General features: G+C 51.3%; 1 protein-coding gene across 1 annotated transcript in view; it reads right to left on the bottom strand.

Moving 5' to 3' along the window:
* The window catches only part of LOC142316938 (uncharacterized), a 174280-nt gene extending 160182 nt beyond the window's left edge, over positions 1-14098 (bottom strand). Inside the window, exon 1 of the mRNA XM_075352723.1 lies at positions 14055-14098. The gene's annotated coding sequence lies outside the window, so the exon portion shown is untranslated. The remainder of the gene's footprint in view (positions 1-14054) is intronic.
* Between the last annotated feature and the right edge of the window lie 584 nt (positions 14099-14682).

The raw sequence follows: 14682 nt of genomic DNA, 5'->3' as shown, positions 1-14682 counted from the left end.
ACCGGTTCTGCAGAGCGTCCTCGTATAGGACTGTACTCACATGGACCGGTTCTGCAGAGCGTCCCCGTATAGGACTGTACTCACATGGACCGGTCCTGCAGAGCATCCCCATATAGGACTGTACTCACATGGACCGGTTCTGCAGAGCGTCCTCGTATAGGACTGTACTCACATGGACCGGTTCTGCAGAGCGTCCTCGTATAGGACTGTACTCACATGGACCGGTCCTGCAGAGCGTCCCCGTATAGGACTGTACTCACATGGTTTGGTCCTGCAGCTTCTGTGCGCGGAGCAGCCTCGGTGTCACACATTTATACCTTATTACGCTCCGCTCCCCCCGCTGCCATCATTCTGACCTTTCAATAACAATTTTACAATGAATTCACCAACAAAACAAATGACCAATTTAGAAGCCACCAGACTGGATCCGCTGCCGCAGGGATCGTCTGATTGGGAGGTCATGACCCCATAATGGTTGTCTCGTCAGACTATTATAGTGAATGACATCTGTCAGAATCTTATATCGCAGCGGCTGTGTGGGATCAATGTCGGAGTGCCGCCATATGTGCGTTGTGGGACCCGACCGCTCTCATCTGGGTGCAGCCCCTTTATAGGTGGACCATGAGATTTCTATCAGGTAGGATGATAACGTCTCACTGGCGGAGACATCTGAAAGCATTTTTCCGGACAGGACTGGTGGAACATAAAGGTACACACAAAGCAAGCACTGCAAGGCCTTCAATCATCCTAAAAGCAGGTATGCTGTCCCGAGTGTCGCGGGCACGTTCCCTGATCACCGACACCTCACCCCTTTAGGCGACAGGACACTTCAGCGTTATACCGTTGTAGACGACACAATATGACCTTGGGTTTAGTTGAGGGAAACTATTACCGGTGCCGGCACTTTATAGGAACTCTGTGTCCACCCCACTCAACTCATGGCACTTTTCCTTTTAGGAGCTTGCCCTGGTGCTATAATTATGGGGACATGTTATTGTATAAGATAGTCCATGCATAGTATATCTTTTAGAAATCGTGGCCAAGGAAAAAGTTGTCACGGAGGCCAAAAAGGGAAACAACATACCTTGAGTCACTGGATTCAATTTTCATTTTGTTCAGTTTGGTAGAGTTAAGGCCGCTTTACACACTGCGATATCGGTACTGATATCGCTAGCGTGCGTTCCCGCCCCCATCTGTTGTGCGACACGGGCAAATCGCTGCCCGTGCCGCACAACATCGCCCAGAGCCATCACACATACTTACCTGCCTAGCGACGTCGCTGTGACCGGCGAACCGCCTCCTTTTCAAGGGGGGCGGTCCGTGCGGCGTCACAGGGATGTCACTGAGCAGCCGCCCAATAGAAGCAGAGGGGCGGAGATGAGCGGGACGTAACATCCCGCCCACCTCCTTCCTTCTGCATTGCGGCCGGGAGGCAGGTAAGGAGAGCTTCCTCGTTCCTGCGGTGTCACACGGAGCGATGTGTGCTGCCGCAGGAACGAGGAACAACTTCGTTACTGCTGCAGTAACAATATTTGAGAATGGACCCCCATGTCACCGATGAGCAATTTTGCACGTTTTTGCAACGATGCAAAATCGCTCATAGGTGTCACACGCAGCAACATCGCTAATGCGGCCGGATGTGCGTCACAAATTCCGTGACCCCAACGACTCCGCATTAGCGATATCGTAGCGTGTAAAGCCCCCTTTAGGCAAATTTTCCTGAAAAAGAAGGTTGTGACATTCTCAGGTCTCCTGTGACTCCATCAAACCCCTCTACAACACCTTAACCCTAAACAGCCTTAAGGCCGCTTTACAAGCTGCAACATCGCTCAAGCGATGTCGTTGGGGTCACGGATTTTGTGACACACATCCGGCCGCGTTAGCGATGTCGTTGCGTGTGACACCTATGAGCGATTTTGCATCGTCGCAAAAACGTGCAAAATCGCTAATCGGTGACATGCCCCCCTATTCCCAATTATCGTTGCTGCTACGTGTACGATGTAGTTCGTCATCCCTGCGGCAGCACACATCGCTATGTGTGACACCGCAGGAATGACGAACTACAGGATACCTTCGGCCGCCGGCAATGAGGAAGGAGGTGGGCCGGATGTTACGTCCCGCTCATCTCCGCCCCTCTGCTTCTATTAGGCGCCCACTTAGTGACGTCGCTGTGATGCCGAACGAACCGCCGATGGGGGCGGGTACGCCTTTAGGCCTCTTTCACACGCCCTTGTTTCTGGCACGTGTTTGGTCCGTTTCCTCACGTACCGGAGACACGGGCACACGTAGACCCATTTAAATCAATGGGTCTGCGCTCACGTGCTTATTCTGCCATGGACCATGTGTACGTGTGGAGCATACGTGTGCCCGTGTGCTCCACACGTAGACATATCCATTTTTCTCAGGCATCACGGGTGTCACACGGAACGCAAACGGACCACACGAAGGTGTTCCGTGTGACACGCGCCGGAGAAAACACACGTGTCTGAGAAAATAAGAAAAAAACTTTACTCACCTTCTCCAGCCCTGCTGTCTCTGCCGCTGCTGTCACTTGCTGCCGACCGCCGCTCTTTATGCTCATTTAATATTCACTTCTCTGCGGCCGGATGCAGCAGCAGCGGGGAGTCTGCAGGACCGGAGACCGAAGATCAGCACCACGGACAGCGAAGCCAGGGACAGGTGAGCAGAAAGTTCCCATTCTCCGTGTGTTATCACGGATAACACACGGAGAACACACGTGTGCCATAAACACGGCTCACAGAGGGCAAAACGCACCTTTGACACATCCGTGAAAAACGTGCGTGGTTTTTCACGGACGTGTAAAAGATGCCTTAGTATTAAATTGATCCCAGTATAGAATTGGATGGAAATCCAGTAGTATCCATCAGCCTGTTGAATAATGCGATGCCCTGTCAAAACCAGGTTGCCACAGAGCCTGCACAAATCCACCAAAATGCAAGCCATTCTCCTCATTGGCACCAACACAGTACCCACACAGGTATACACCAGCCAATCAGCTCCTAGTCACCCCCCCCAGGACAAGGGGAGGGATCGAGAAGAGCTTAGATAGTGACAGAGCAGAGTTTAGCTTCAGTTTGAGCTGTAGTCAGTGGAGAGCTGACAGGAGGGAGTTGGAGCTCCCTGGAGAGGGTGGTAGTCGGGGTTGGAGCCCTGGACTACCGTACTAGGTGGCAGTGAGGGCCACAGGCACGGAGATCCGGTCACGGGGAACCTGAGGTAGATCGGGGCAGAGTTGTAGCCCGCCGGTGCCAAGAGAGGGGATCCGGTCCGGAGGCCGTTCAAGCGGACTAGTCCAGACAAGAGAGAGACAAACAGAGAGTGAGGAAGAAATAGCCCCTGGCTGTATATCTGGGTGTGGGACCCGAATGCAACCGCCGGAGGCTACCGGTCACTGGCAACTTGGTTTACAATACAGACTCTGTGTGTTTACTGACCCTCCAAATCAGCACCAGCTCATCCAGCACCACAATAACAAACTGTGAGTTCCCTGCTCCCTGCAACCCCTCGCAATACCCTGGGCCACGGGACTACACCTCCCCTACCCTGGAGGGGATCCCACCTTGCTGACCCGCTCCATCAGCCCTGGGCACCCCCATATCTAGGCAGCTGCGGTGTCACCATCCATCACCGCAATCCACAGGTGGCGACACTGACAGACTCTATCCCCTGTAAATACCCCTTTTCACTTGTGGGCGACGGACGGCTGCGCGAGCCCTGGATCCGGCTGCCACTCGAGCCACAGCAACCGCCCAGATCTGAGTGCCTCGAGCGGCCCCCCTGTTGTGGTTTATTCCCCGCCTGTGACATCTTGGCGTCACGAACAGGATACTTACCCCATCTACTAACCTGGGTGAAGTGCGCCTTTTCTGGACTGTAAACCGTGAAACGCTAAAATTTTTGGACTGCCGCTATCTTGCTTGCCATATTTGGCGCCAAAAACAACAACCTCGCCATCTTCTTCCCCGAAAAGGGCGCAAACCTGAAGCTCCGCCCCTAAGAACGCGGCCGGATCCCGGTGATCCCCAGAGCAGGAAGTTGCAAAGGACAGTGGGTCCCACGAGACTGCTGTCGAAAACCAAGGAGAAGGGCAGGAAAGAGCAGCATGTAACCAGAGAAGATAAAGTGCAGGGACACCAGAACTCTGCAGAAACCCGTTCCTGGACACCAAAGTGGCAAGATGTCCCAGCAGCCTGGCAAACAGCATGCGGAAAAGATGTGCCGGAGGATCCAGGCCGCAACTATGATGACATCTTCCCTGGCCCCGAGTTTGGCCGCACTGGTGATGACATCGCTTAAGTCTACCCCAGCTGCAGTGCCAACCGCTCCTAAGCACCCCGTCCCGGCTGTGGAGCCGCCGGAGTGCAGCTGCAGAGAGGCGGAGCAGGCCACTGATCGGTGGGGCCCACGGCAGTATGAGAGGCCAGTCGTAGCCGGCGCCGAGGTCATCCGAGTGGACCTGGCTCCTGAGCAGGAGGCAGAGCACGGCACCCGTGCCCCCTATTGGGAGCGACAGCAGCAGCAGCTGCACAGGAAGCTGCGCTGGCAGCGGTTGTAAAATGTTGTTTTATGGACTTGGTAGCGGAACTCGACTACCTCTTTTTCTCAGGACAGTTTCGTAACATTAAAAATGTTTTTTCTTTATGATGTGCCTTCCCTCCGGGGAATGAAACATTTTGAAATGGTTTATTTGTTATCTTTTTCAATTGCATAAGAAGAAAAATAAACGTCAGTGACCGGACAGCCCGAGGACGGGCTGTATTCTACCAAGGGGGAGTGTGATGCCCTGGCAAAACCAGGTTGTCACAGAGCCTGCACAAATCCACCAAAATGCAGGCCATTCTCCTCTTTGGCACCAACGCAATCCCCACACAGATATACACCAGCCAATCAGCTCCTAGTCACCCCCCCCAGGACAAGGGGAGGGATCAAGAAGAGCTTAGGAAGTGACAGAGCAGAGTTTAGTTTCAGTTTGAGCTGTAGTCAGAGGAGAGCTGACAGGAGGGAGTTGGAGCTCCCTGGAGAGGGTGGTAGTCCAGGGCTGAAGCCCTGGACTACCGGACTAGGTGGCAGTGAGGGCCACAGGCATGGAGATCCTGTCACGGGGAACCTGAGGTAGACCGGGGCAGTGTTGTAGCCCGCCGGTGCCGAGAGCGGGGATCCGGTCTGGAGGCCGTTTCAAGCAGACTAGTCCAGACAAGAGAGACAGACAGAAAGTGCAGAAGAAAGGGACCCTGGCTGTATATCTGTGTGTGGGACTCGAATGCAACCGCTGGAGGCTACCGGTCACTGGCAACTTGGTTTACAATACAGACTCTGTGTGGTTACTGACCCTCCAAATCCTCAGCAGCTCATCCAGCACCACGACAATCGAACTGTGAGTTTCCTGCTCCCTGCAATCCCTCACCATCCTCTGGGCCCCGGGACTACACCTCCCCTACCCGTGGAGGGGATCCCACCTTGCTGCCCCACTCCTTCAGCCCCGGGCACCCACATACAAGGCAACGGCGGTGTCACCATCCTTCATCCTTCACCACGGGTGGCGTCACTGACAAAGACTCTATCCCCTGTAAATAACCCCTTTTCACTCGTGGGCGATGGACGGCTGTGCGAGCCCCGGATCCGGCTGCCACTCGAGCCACAGCCACCGCCCGGATCCGAGCGACTCGAGCAGCCCCCCTGTTGTGGTCTGTCCCCCACCCACGACAATAACACAGCACCTGATGGACTGTTTATATCAGTCCAAAACGTTTACCTCTTAGTCATCTGTGATCAGGCAAATCGTTTCAACCCAAACTGCTGATGTCGCTGCCAGAGGTTACATTCTCCTGCTGTTCCTGCGATGAGCGATGTGTCGTATATACCATAAAACCCTCTATTAGGTAGAAGAGGCCAATTGTGCTGCGTCGCCGGTAATCACCAACAACACACTCAACCAACACATAACAAGGGAGCTCTTCCACTGGGACTGGGCTAGGGTAGATGCTGGGGTGGCCATTGTGAGGTATGGGACCTCTTGCCCACTAGTTCAGGAACCCGGGAGGTGGGGCACCAGCAGGGGAGTTAGGAGCCATTACACACAGTAGTCAGTCAGCTCCGGGCACAGGAAGCACCAGGTCGCACTCAGGAGGAGATAAGCAAACACATGGGCGGTTCGGGGCTCGTGGTCTGGAGCTGGAAGCTTTCGGGTTCTCAGGAAAGAAGGGGTATCCCAGGGTTCGCGGGGAGTGCAGAAGGCACCTGTGACCTGTTCCGCAGCCCAGGAATCTGGCTTGGAGGGAAACCGTCAAAAGGTGACGCACAGAAGGAAACACCGTCCACGACCTCCGAAGTATTTGGGATAGACTGAAGCCCATCACAGCGTAGCCTAGTACTCCAACGGCGGTGTGTGACCAGTAAGTAAAGAACTTGAACTGCACCCTCTGTGTCATCCAATTAGTGCCGGCGCTCTCAACATCGCGCCCCTGTGCCATAGGCAACTACTACTTCTATCATCCTCCCTCGGGCCGAGCTCTACCTGTGGAGAGCTGCAACACCCGAGCTGCGTTACCATCTGCCCCAGAAGAGACTTTCCACAGCGGCGGCTCCCATTATAGCCGCACACTACAGGTGGCGTCACGATCAACTACCCCCATCGTCCCCATCCCTTTATCTTTATTGACACTGCCGGGGTCACGAAACCTGAAACGTGAAGATCGCTGCTCACCAGAGGAGACATCTCACCGGAAGGAGCCGTACAGAAATCCCAAAAAGAAGATGTGGAAATCTCATAGAGACTTATCCAAAGTGACTGACATCTGTAATTACCACAAAATGAGGCTCCACAAAGTGACAGGTAATAATTCCGCTCTGGTCGGGCCCCACTAGTGACAGGTGATAATCCAGCTCTGGTCGCGGCCCACTAGTGACAGGTGATAATCTCACTCTGGTCGGGACCCACTAGTGACAGGTGATAATGACTCGCCCACCCCAGGGCTATGGGTCACCCGGAGCCGGGTCGAACTAGTCCGGTGGTAGTCAGTGGTGGCTGGGCCCGGCTCCGTGGCCCTGGTGGGTGTCAGTAGTATATGTGGCTTGCTGAATAATGGTTGTGTTCGTGACGCCACCTGTGGTATGCGGCTATTAAGCTGCCGCTGCGGTGTGAGGCCTCCGGGATGATGTTATGGCAGCAATGGTGGTACTGCTCCCCACAGGTGGAGCAATGCCCGGGGCACAGTTGGTGCTTGTGAATGTCTATGCAGCTGAAATAACAGAGACCACTTCAAGGGTGCAGTTCAAGTTCTTTACTCACAGTTCTTGTCACAGCGCTGCAGGGACCCTTGGACTGCTGGCAGGGCCGGATTAAGGTTGGTGGGGGCCCCTGGGCAGAAAATCTGGTGGGGGCCCCATAACGTTAACATTTTTAGTCATAACAGTAGAGTGCGAATGTAGCATTTAGATATAAATCCAATGAGCTTGGATCTTATCCTGTTCTGCCACATTCAGATTTACAGCACTACAATACAGATACAGTCCAGGATCACTCACAGCCGTCACTTATACTCAGAAAGTAAAGTTACTCACATTTTTTTATTGATCCCAATGTTAAGACAGCCAAGGAATAGTAAAAATAAAGAAAGGGAAAGTTCTCACTGGCAGCAATGGTTGCTGAAAATCACAATGTGCTCTCTATTGTATTGTCTCCGGAGTAGTACATAGCAGCTTATGTCTGTACACGGTATGCCATACACAGTATCAGAAGTGGATCTAGGTTTTCCTGTCCATGGAGTAGGAGTTCAGTTTGGCGCCCCCTTCTATACACGGCTTATGCGGTTTGAGTAGTTGTCATGTGACCGCTCATACGCCATTTTCACACGTGCCGATGAGCTGCTCTTCCTAACTCTCTCGATGTTCAGTGAAATACTACAGCCCATAAAGAGAAGCAGGAAGAGAAGCTAATTGTGACTCAAAGTATTAAAATGACCTGCAAGTGGTCATGTGATCACTTCTGGAATTAGCAAGCAGAGCTAAATCCTTACATTGAGTATATTACAGGTTGTTTGATTGGGCATGCTACGGGGCTTACTTTTATTATTAAAGGGGTTGTCCAGGTCGACAAGGGAAATTTGTAGTTATCCTATATGACTGCAGACTTCTGAATTCTCACAGCTTGCGGACTGCACACTGTCATGATTTTCCCGTGCCATGAGCAAGTAGTCATGGGACTGCAAGTATGCGATTTGCTTACTTCCGGCCACATTCAAATTAGGACGTCTGCAGCCTCACTCAATAGTTACATGCCCTCAAGCTCTCACTGCTGGCATCGGAGAGTCCTGACAGTGTGCAGTGTGCACACTGAGGATTCAGAAGTCTGCAGTCACATAGAAACTTTCATCACAAACCTGGACAACACCTTTAATGCTACTAACATAATGTAGAAACCCTTGCGGTCATGTAATTTTACAAATTATGGCTTGCTACGTGTGTACAGGATCAGAATCAGTAAAATGTACATAAATACACTGTGTGCAGAATTATTAGGCAAATGAGTATTTTGCTCCCATGATACTTTTTATACATGTCGTCCTACTCCAAGCTGTATAGGCTGAGAGCCAGCTACCAATTAAGTAAATCAGGTGATGTGCATCTCTGTAATGAGGAGGGGTGCGGTGTAATGACACTACACCCTATATAAGGTGTGTTTAATTATTAGGCAACTTCTATTCCTTTGGTAAAATGGGTCAGAAGAGAGATGTGACGGGATCTGAAAAGTCCATATTGTGCGATGTCTTGCAGAGGGATGCAGCAGTCTTGAAATTGCCAAACTTTTGAACCATGATCACCGAACAATCAAGCGTTTCATGGCAAATAGCCAACAGGGTCGCAAGAAGCAAAATAGGCACAAAATAACTCCCTATGAATTGAGGAAAATCAAGCGTGAAGCTGCCAAGATGCCATTTGCCACCAGTTTGGCCATATTTCAGAGCTGCAACGTTACTGGAGTATCAAAAAGCACAAGGTGTGCCATACTCAGGGACAGGCCAAGGTAAGGAAGGCTGAAAACCACCACCTCTGACCAAGAAACAGAAGATAAAACGTCAAGACTGGGCCAAGAAATATCTTAAGACTGATTTAGCAAAGGTTTTATGGACTGATGAAATGAGAGTGACTCTTGATGGGCAGATGGATGGGCCAGAGGCTGGATCAGTAAAGGGCAGAGAGCTCCACTCAGACTCAGACGCCAGCAAGGTGGAGGTGGGACTGGTATGGGCTGGTATCATCAAAGATCAACTTGTAGGACCTTTCGTGTTGAGGATGGAGTGAAGCTCAACTCCCAGACCTACTGCCAGTTTCTGGAAGACAACTTCTTCACGCAGTGGTACAGGAAGAAGTCGGTATCGTTCAAGAAAAACATTATTTTCATGCGGGACAATGCTCCATCACATGCATCCAACTACTCCACAGCGTGGCCGGCCAGTAAAGGTCTAAAAGATGAAAAAATAATGACATGGCCCCCTTGTTCCCCTGATCTGAACCCCATAGAGAACCTGTGGCCCCTCATAAAATGTGAGCTCTACAGGGAGGGAAAACAGTCCACCTCTGGGAGCAGTGTCTGGAGGCTGTGGTGTCTGGAGGCTGTGGTGGCTGCTGCACACAATGTTGAGCGTAAACAGATCAAGCAATGACAGAATCTATGGATGGTCGGCTGCTGAGTGTCATCATAAAGAAAGGGGGTGATATTGGGCACTCATTTTTGGGGGTTTTGTTTTTGCATGTCAGAAATGTTTATTTCTACATTTTGTGCAGTTATATTGGTTTACCTGGTGACAATAAACAAGTGAGATGGGAATAGATTTGGTTTTTATTAAGTTGCCTAATAATTCTGCACAGTAATAGTTACCTGCACAAACAGATGTCCTCCTAAGATAGCCAAATCTAAAAAAACCCACTCCAACTTCCAAAAATATTAAGCTTTGACATTCATGAGTCTTTTGGGTTGATTGAGAACTGTTGATCAATAATAAAAAAAATCCTCTAAAATACAAGTTGCCTAATAATCCTGCACACAGTGTACAGCACCAGAACCAAAAGCAATACCAAAATACATCACTAGCACCCAGTGGCGTAACTAGAGTTTGATGGGCCCCGATGCAAAGTTCAGATCTGGGCCCCCCTCCACATACACCGACACTTGGGGTACAGGATAATGACACTGACACTTGGCTCTTACCCTCAGCACCCAGATTTCCCATGATCTGAAATCCCTCTATCAGCACCCAGCTTTCTTATGTTCTGATATCCATCTTGTCCTCGGCACCCAGCTTCCCCATGCTTTGCTATACATCTTTCCCTCAGCACTCAGCTTTCCTATATCAGAGCATGAGAAAGCTGGGTGCTGAGAGATGTATAGCAGAGCATGGGAAAGCTGGGTGCTGAGGGAAAGAGCCTTTTTCCCCTCAGCACAAAACGTTCCCATCCCCTGATTGTATCTTTGTCCCCCCTCGTATATAGTTCTCCAAACACAATAATGGCCCCCACATAGCCTTCCATATAGTGTAAAGGGTCCCACATAACCCTTCATATATTAGAATGCAGCTCCATAGTCCTCCATGTATTATAATGCATTTCCCATAGTTCTCCATGTATTATAATTCACCCCATAGTACATAATATATAATACTGCCCCACATAGTCCTCCATATATTATACTGCACCCCCATAGTTCTCCATATAGTATAATGCACCCCCATAATCCTCCATGTATAATATGCACCCAGCCCTCCATATATAATAATGCAGCCAGCCTCCCCAGTCCCTTCAATTATTATAATTAATTTCTCATAGTTCTCCATATATTATACTACACCACATAGTCCTCCATATATAATATGCACCCAGCCCTCCATGTATAATAATGCAGCCAGCCTCCCCAGTCCTCCATGTATAATAATGCAGCCAGCCTCTCCAGGCCTCCATGTATAATAATGCAGCCAGCCTCTCCATGCCTCTATGTATAATAATGCAGCCAGCCTCCCCAGGCCTCCATGTATAATAATGCAGCCAGCCTCCCCAGGCCTCCATGTATAATAATGCAGCCAGCCTCCCTAGGCCACCAAGTATAATAATGCAGCCAGTCTCCCCAGGCCAACAAGTATAATAATGCAGCCAGCCTCCCCAGGCCTCCATGTATAATAATGCAGCCTGCCTCCATGTATAATATAGCAGCAAGCCTCCATGTATAATAATGCAGCCTCTCCAGGCCTCCATGTATAATAATGCAGCCTCTCCAGTCCTCCATGTATAATAATGCAGCCTCTCCAGGCCTCCATTTATAATAATGCAGCCTCTCCAGACCTCCATGTATAATAATGCAGCCTCCAAAGGCCTCCATGTATAATAATGCAGCCTCCCAAGGCCTCCATGTATAATAATGCAGCCTCCCCAGGCCTGCATGTATAATAATGCAGCCTCCATGTAAAATAATGCAGCCTCCCCAAGCCTCTGACCACCGTGTACCCTCTCTCTTCACGTCTCCTCGTTCCCCCGCCGCTGCTCGTCCTCGCCGCTGCTCTGTCCTCGCCGCTGTTCGTTCCCCCGCCGCTGCTCGTCCTCCCCGCTGCTCTGTCCTCGCCGCTCTCCTCGTTCCCCCGCCGCCGCTCGTCCTCCCCGCTGCTCGTTCTCCCGGTGTTGCGGTTGGCGTCCTCCCGTCCTGCACTCTGTGCATTTAGCACAACAGTCGCACGGGAGTGATGTCACGGCGCAGGTACAGGGTTAGAATGATGATGCATAGCGCGGCAGCGCTATGCTTCATCATTACTGTGCGCGGTGCTGGGGGAGCCGCTGCAGCCGCTGACACCAGGCAGGGGGCTCCGGTTCTGCGGCTGACACCAGGCAGGGGGTCCCGATGCCGCGGCTGACACCAGGCAGGGGGGCCCGGTGTCGGCGGCGGCACCGGTTCAAATAGCAGCCGCGTGGTCTGCGGCAGAACAGCGCAGCTCCTCTCTCACTGACAGGAGCTGGCTGCTGATCTGCCTGGCGGGCGCCGGGCCCCTAACCTCCCGGGCCCGGTCATAATGACGACCGCGCCTGCTAGCACCCTCATCAGTAAACGAATATATCACCAGAACCACCAATACATGACTACAGTACCAAATTTACTACAACAATATATTGTAATGTCACATCCCCATATACATTTGTATCACATGAATTAACAACTCCCAGTATGTCCTTAACAATTGTAAGAAGATGCTGGGAGTTATCAGTATTTATGAAGCATTGAGTATCACAAACATACATTTACATCCAGGTACCTTGTAGGTGACATCTTCTCTGATCGGAGTCATCTTATTCTTTCTTCTCCATCTTGTCCAGACGTCATGATGACTTTTCACATCCACAGCTCCTCTCTGCAGACTTCCCGGGCCTTCTGCAGCACATCTCGACATTATGCCCTTATAAATAAATAGCAGAATGATTATAATGCTCCTAAATATAAATATATGACCTACGCTGTGTGCCTGAATAAATAATTGCCCCTCACTGTGCTCCCTGCATAAAATGACCCACACAATGTCCCTCTTATGGTACATGGCCTCTTCTTTCAGTACTGGGCCCCCTCGTCACACCGTCCTGTACATTGTGTCCCCACTATACTTCCAAATGTCTATACTGTGCCCCCTCCTCACACACCCCCTCCTGAGCTGTACCCTCACAATGTCCCCATGCAAGCCCCTCTCTATACTGCCCTCACCCTCAGTATCAAAATCACTGAAAGTGCACCTCAGTCTCACATTCCCTCTCCTCAGCATACTGTGCCCTCCATACTGTGCCCTCACACTGGCCACCATGCTGCCCCTTCTCTATACTGCCTACCTCCTTCACTATACAGTCACTATACCGCACCTCAGTCTCACATTCCCCCTCCTCAGCATACTGTGCCCTCCATACTGTGCCCTCACACTGGCCACCATACTGCTCCTTCTCTATACTGCCTACCTCCTTCACTATACAGTCACTATACCGCACCTCAGTCTCACATTCCCCCTCCTCAGCATACTGTGCCCTCCATACTGTGCCCTCACACTGGCCACCATGCTGCCCCTTCTCTATACTGCCTACCTCCTTCACTATACAGTCACTATACCGCACCTCAGTCTCACATTCCCCCTCCTCAGCATACTGTGCCCTCCATACTGTGCCCTCACACTGGCCACCATGCTGCCCCTTCTCTATACTGCCTACCTCCTTCACTATACAGTCACTATACTGTACCTCAGTCTCACATTCCCCCTCCTCCATACTGTGTTCTCCATACTGTGTCCTCACACTGGCCACCATGCTGCCCCTTCTCTATACTGCTTATGTTCCCCACTACACAGGCTCTATACTATGCCCCTCACACTTTTCTCCACCAATACTCTCCACTTACAATTTTCTCCCACCATACTGCTGCCTCACACTTTTTAATGGTGCCCCCTGATTGCTGTGCAGGGGAACATATGCCGCATGCCCCCCAAAGGTACGCCCCTGTACAGTGTACAGGAGAATACATGACTGGTACACAATATACTGTGATACAGACATCAGAGGTTATACAATATACACATTATTATATACCATCTGATGTGTGTACACAGTATATCACACTACTCTGTACACTGGATGTGGTATACCATGTGCACAGATATACAATCCCCTGCACTGATCACACCTGGACCTACAGGACAGGACGTCACATATTCTATATGTAATATGGGCCATATAGTGTAATGTGTGCTGCAGGCTCAGATGTGATCAGTGCAGGATCTGTGTAGTGATGTCTCTGCTGGAGATCAGTGTGAGTTATTGCAGGGGAGGGATGAGGCCGATGACCCGGCACTGACAGCCCGACCTGGTCTGCAGCAGAGCACACTCCTGCAATAACTCACACTGATCCCGCCGGCAGAGCTGCCGCTGACACTATGGAACCGGTCTGGAGTTATCAGCGGCGTCTGCTCCCTCCTCACTGCAGTCTCCTGCCCGGCCGGCACCATGATTAATGACCTCATACTTACCGGGATAAACTGAGACCTCCGGTCCTCCCACAAGCTCCTCTACGGCAGGAAGAAACAGCAGCGCGGTGACGTCATCCTGGCAGACGCAGCCCACACAGCGTGCAGTGGGCGTGTCTGCAGCACAGTGATGGCCGGGATTGAAATACCTTAAAGGTACAGTGCGGTCTTGAACCACTGCGGCATTAATAAAATGGCGGACACACAGATGGTGGTGGGGGCCCCCTCAGAGGCTCTTGTGGTGGGGGCCCCTGGGCTGAAGCCCCGTCTGCCCCGCCTATAATCCGGCCCTGACTGCTGGGACCACTGTCAGGGACCTCCGCCGTTTCTGGGTGATTCTGAGAGTGAAAGCCGGTGCCCTTCTCTTAGTGTCTCTTTCTTCTGCTGTCTTCCTTAGCCTTGCCTTTAATAGGATAAACCTGGCTTGGCCTCCACTACAGCCTCCAGGCTGGGGGTCACCTGTCGACTGATTATCACTTTTCTGAAAGGTCTGCTATGGGTTCTGGCCCGGGGAGTGTACAACCTTCCCTGGGCCTCGGTTTTTACTGTTTGGAGATGATCTTTGCACTCCTCCAGTCTCTAGGGACCGTTCCCTGTGGCAGCTTGATCCCTCCACCGATGTCACTGTGGA

Source organism: Anomaloglossus baeobatrachus, chromosome 6 (genome assembly GCF_048569485.1).
Source record: "Anomaloglossus baeobatrachus isolate aAnoBae1 chromosome 6, aAnoBae1.hap1, whole genome shotgun sequence".
Classification (NCBI taxonomy): Eukaryota; Metazoa; Chordata; class Amphibia; order Anura; family Aromobatidae; genus Anomaloglossus; species Anomaloglossus baeobatrachus.
Note: the sequence above shows the minus strand (reverse complement) of the source record. Positions and strands in the feature narration are given on the sequence as shown.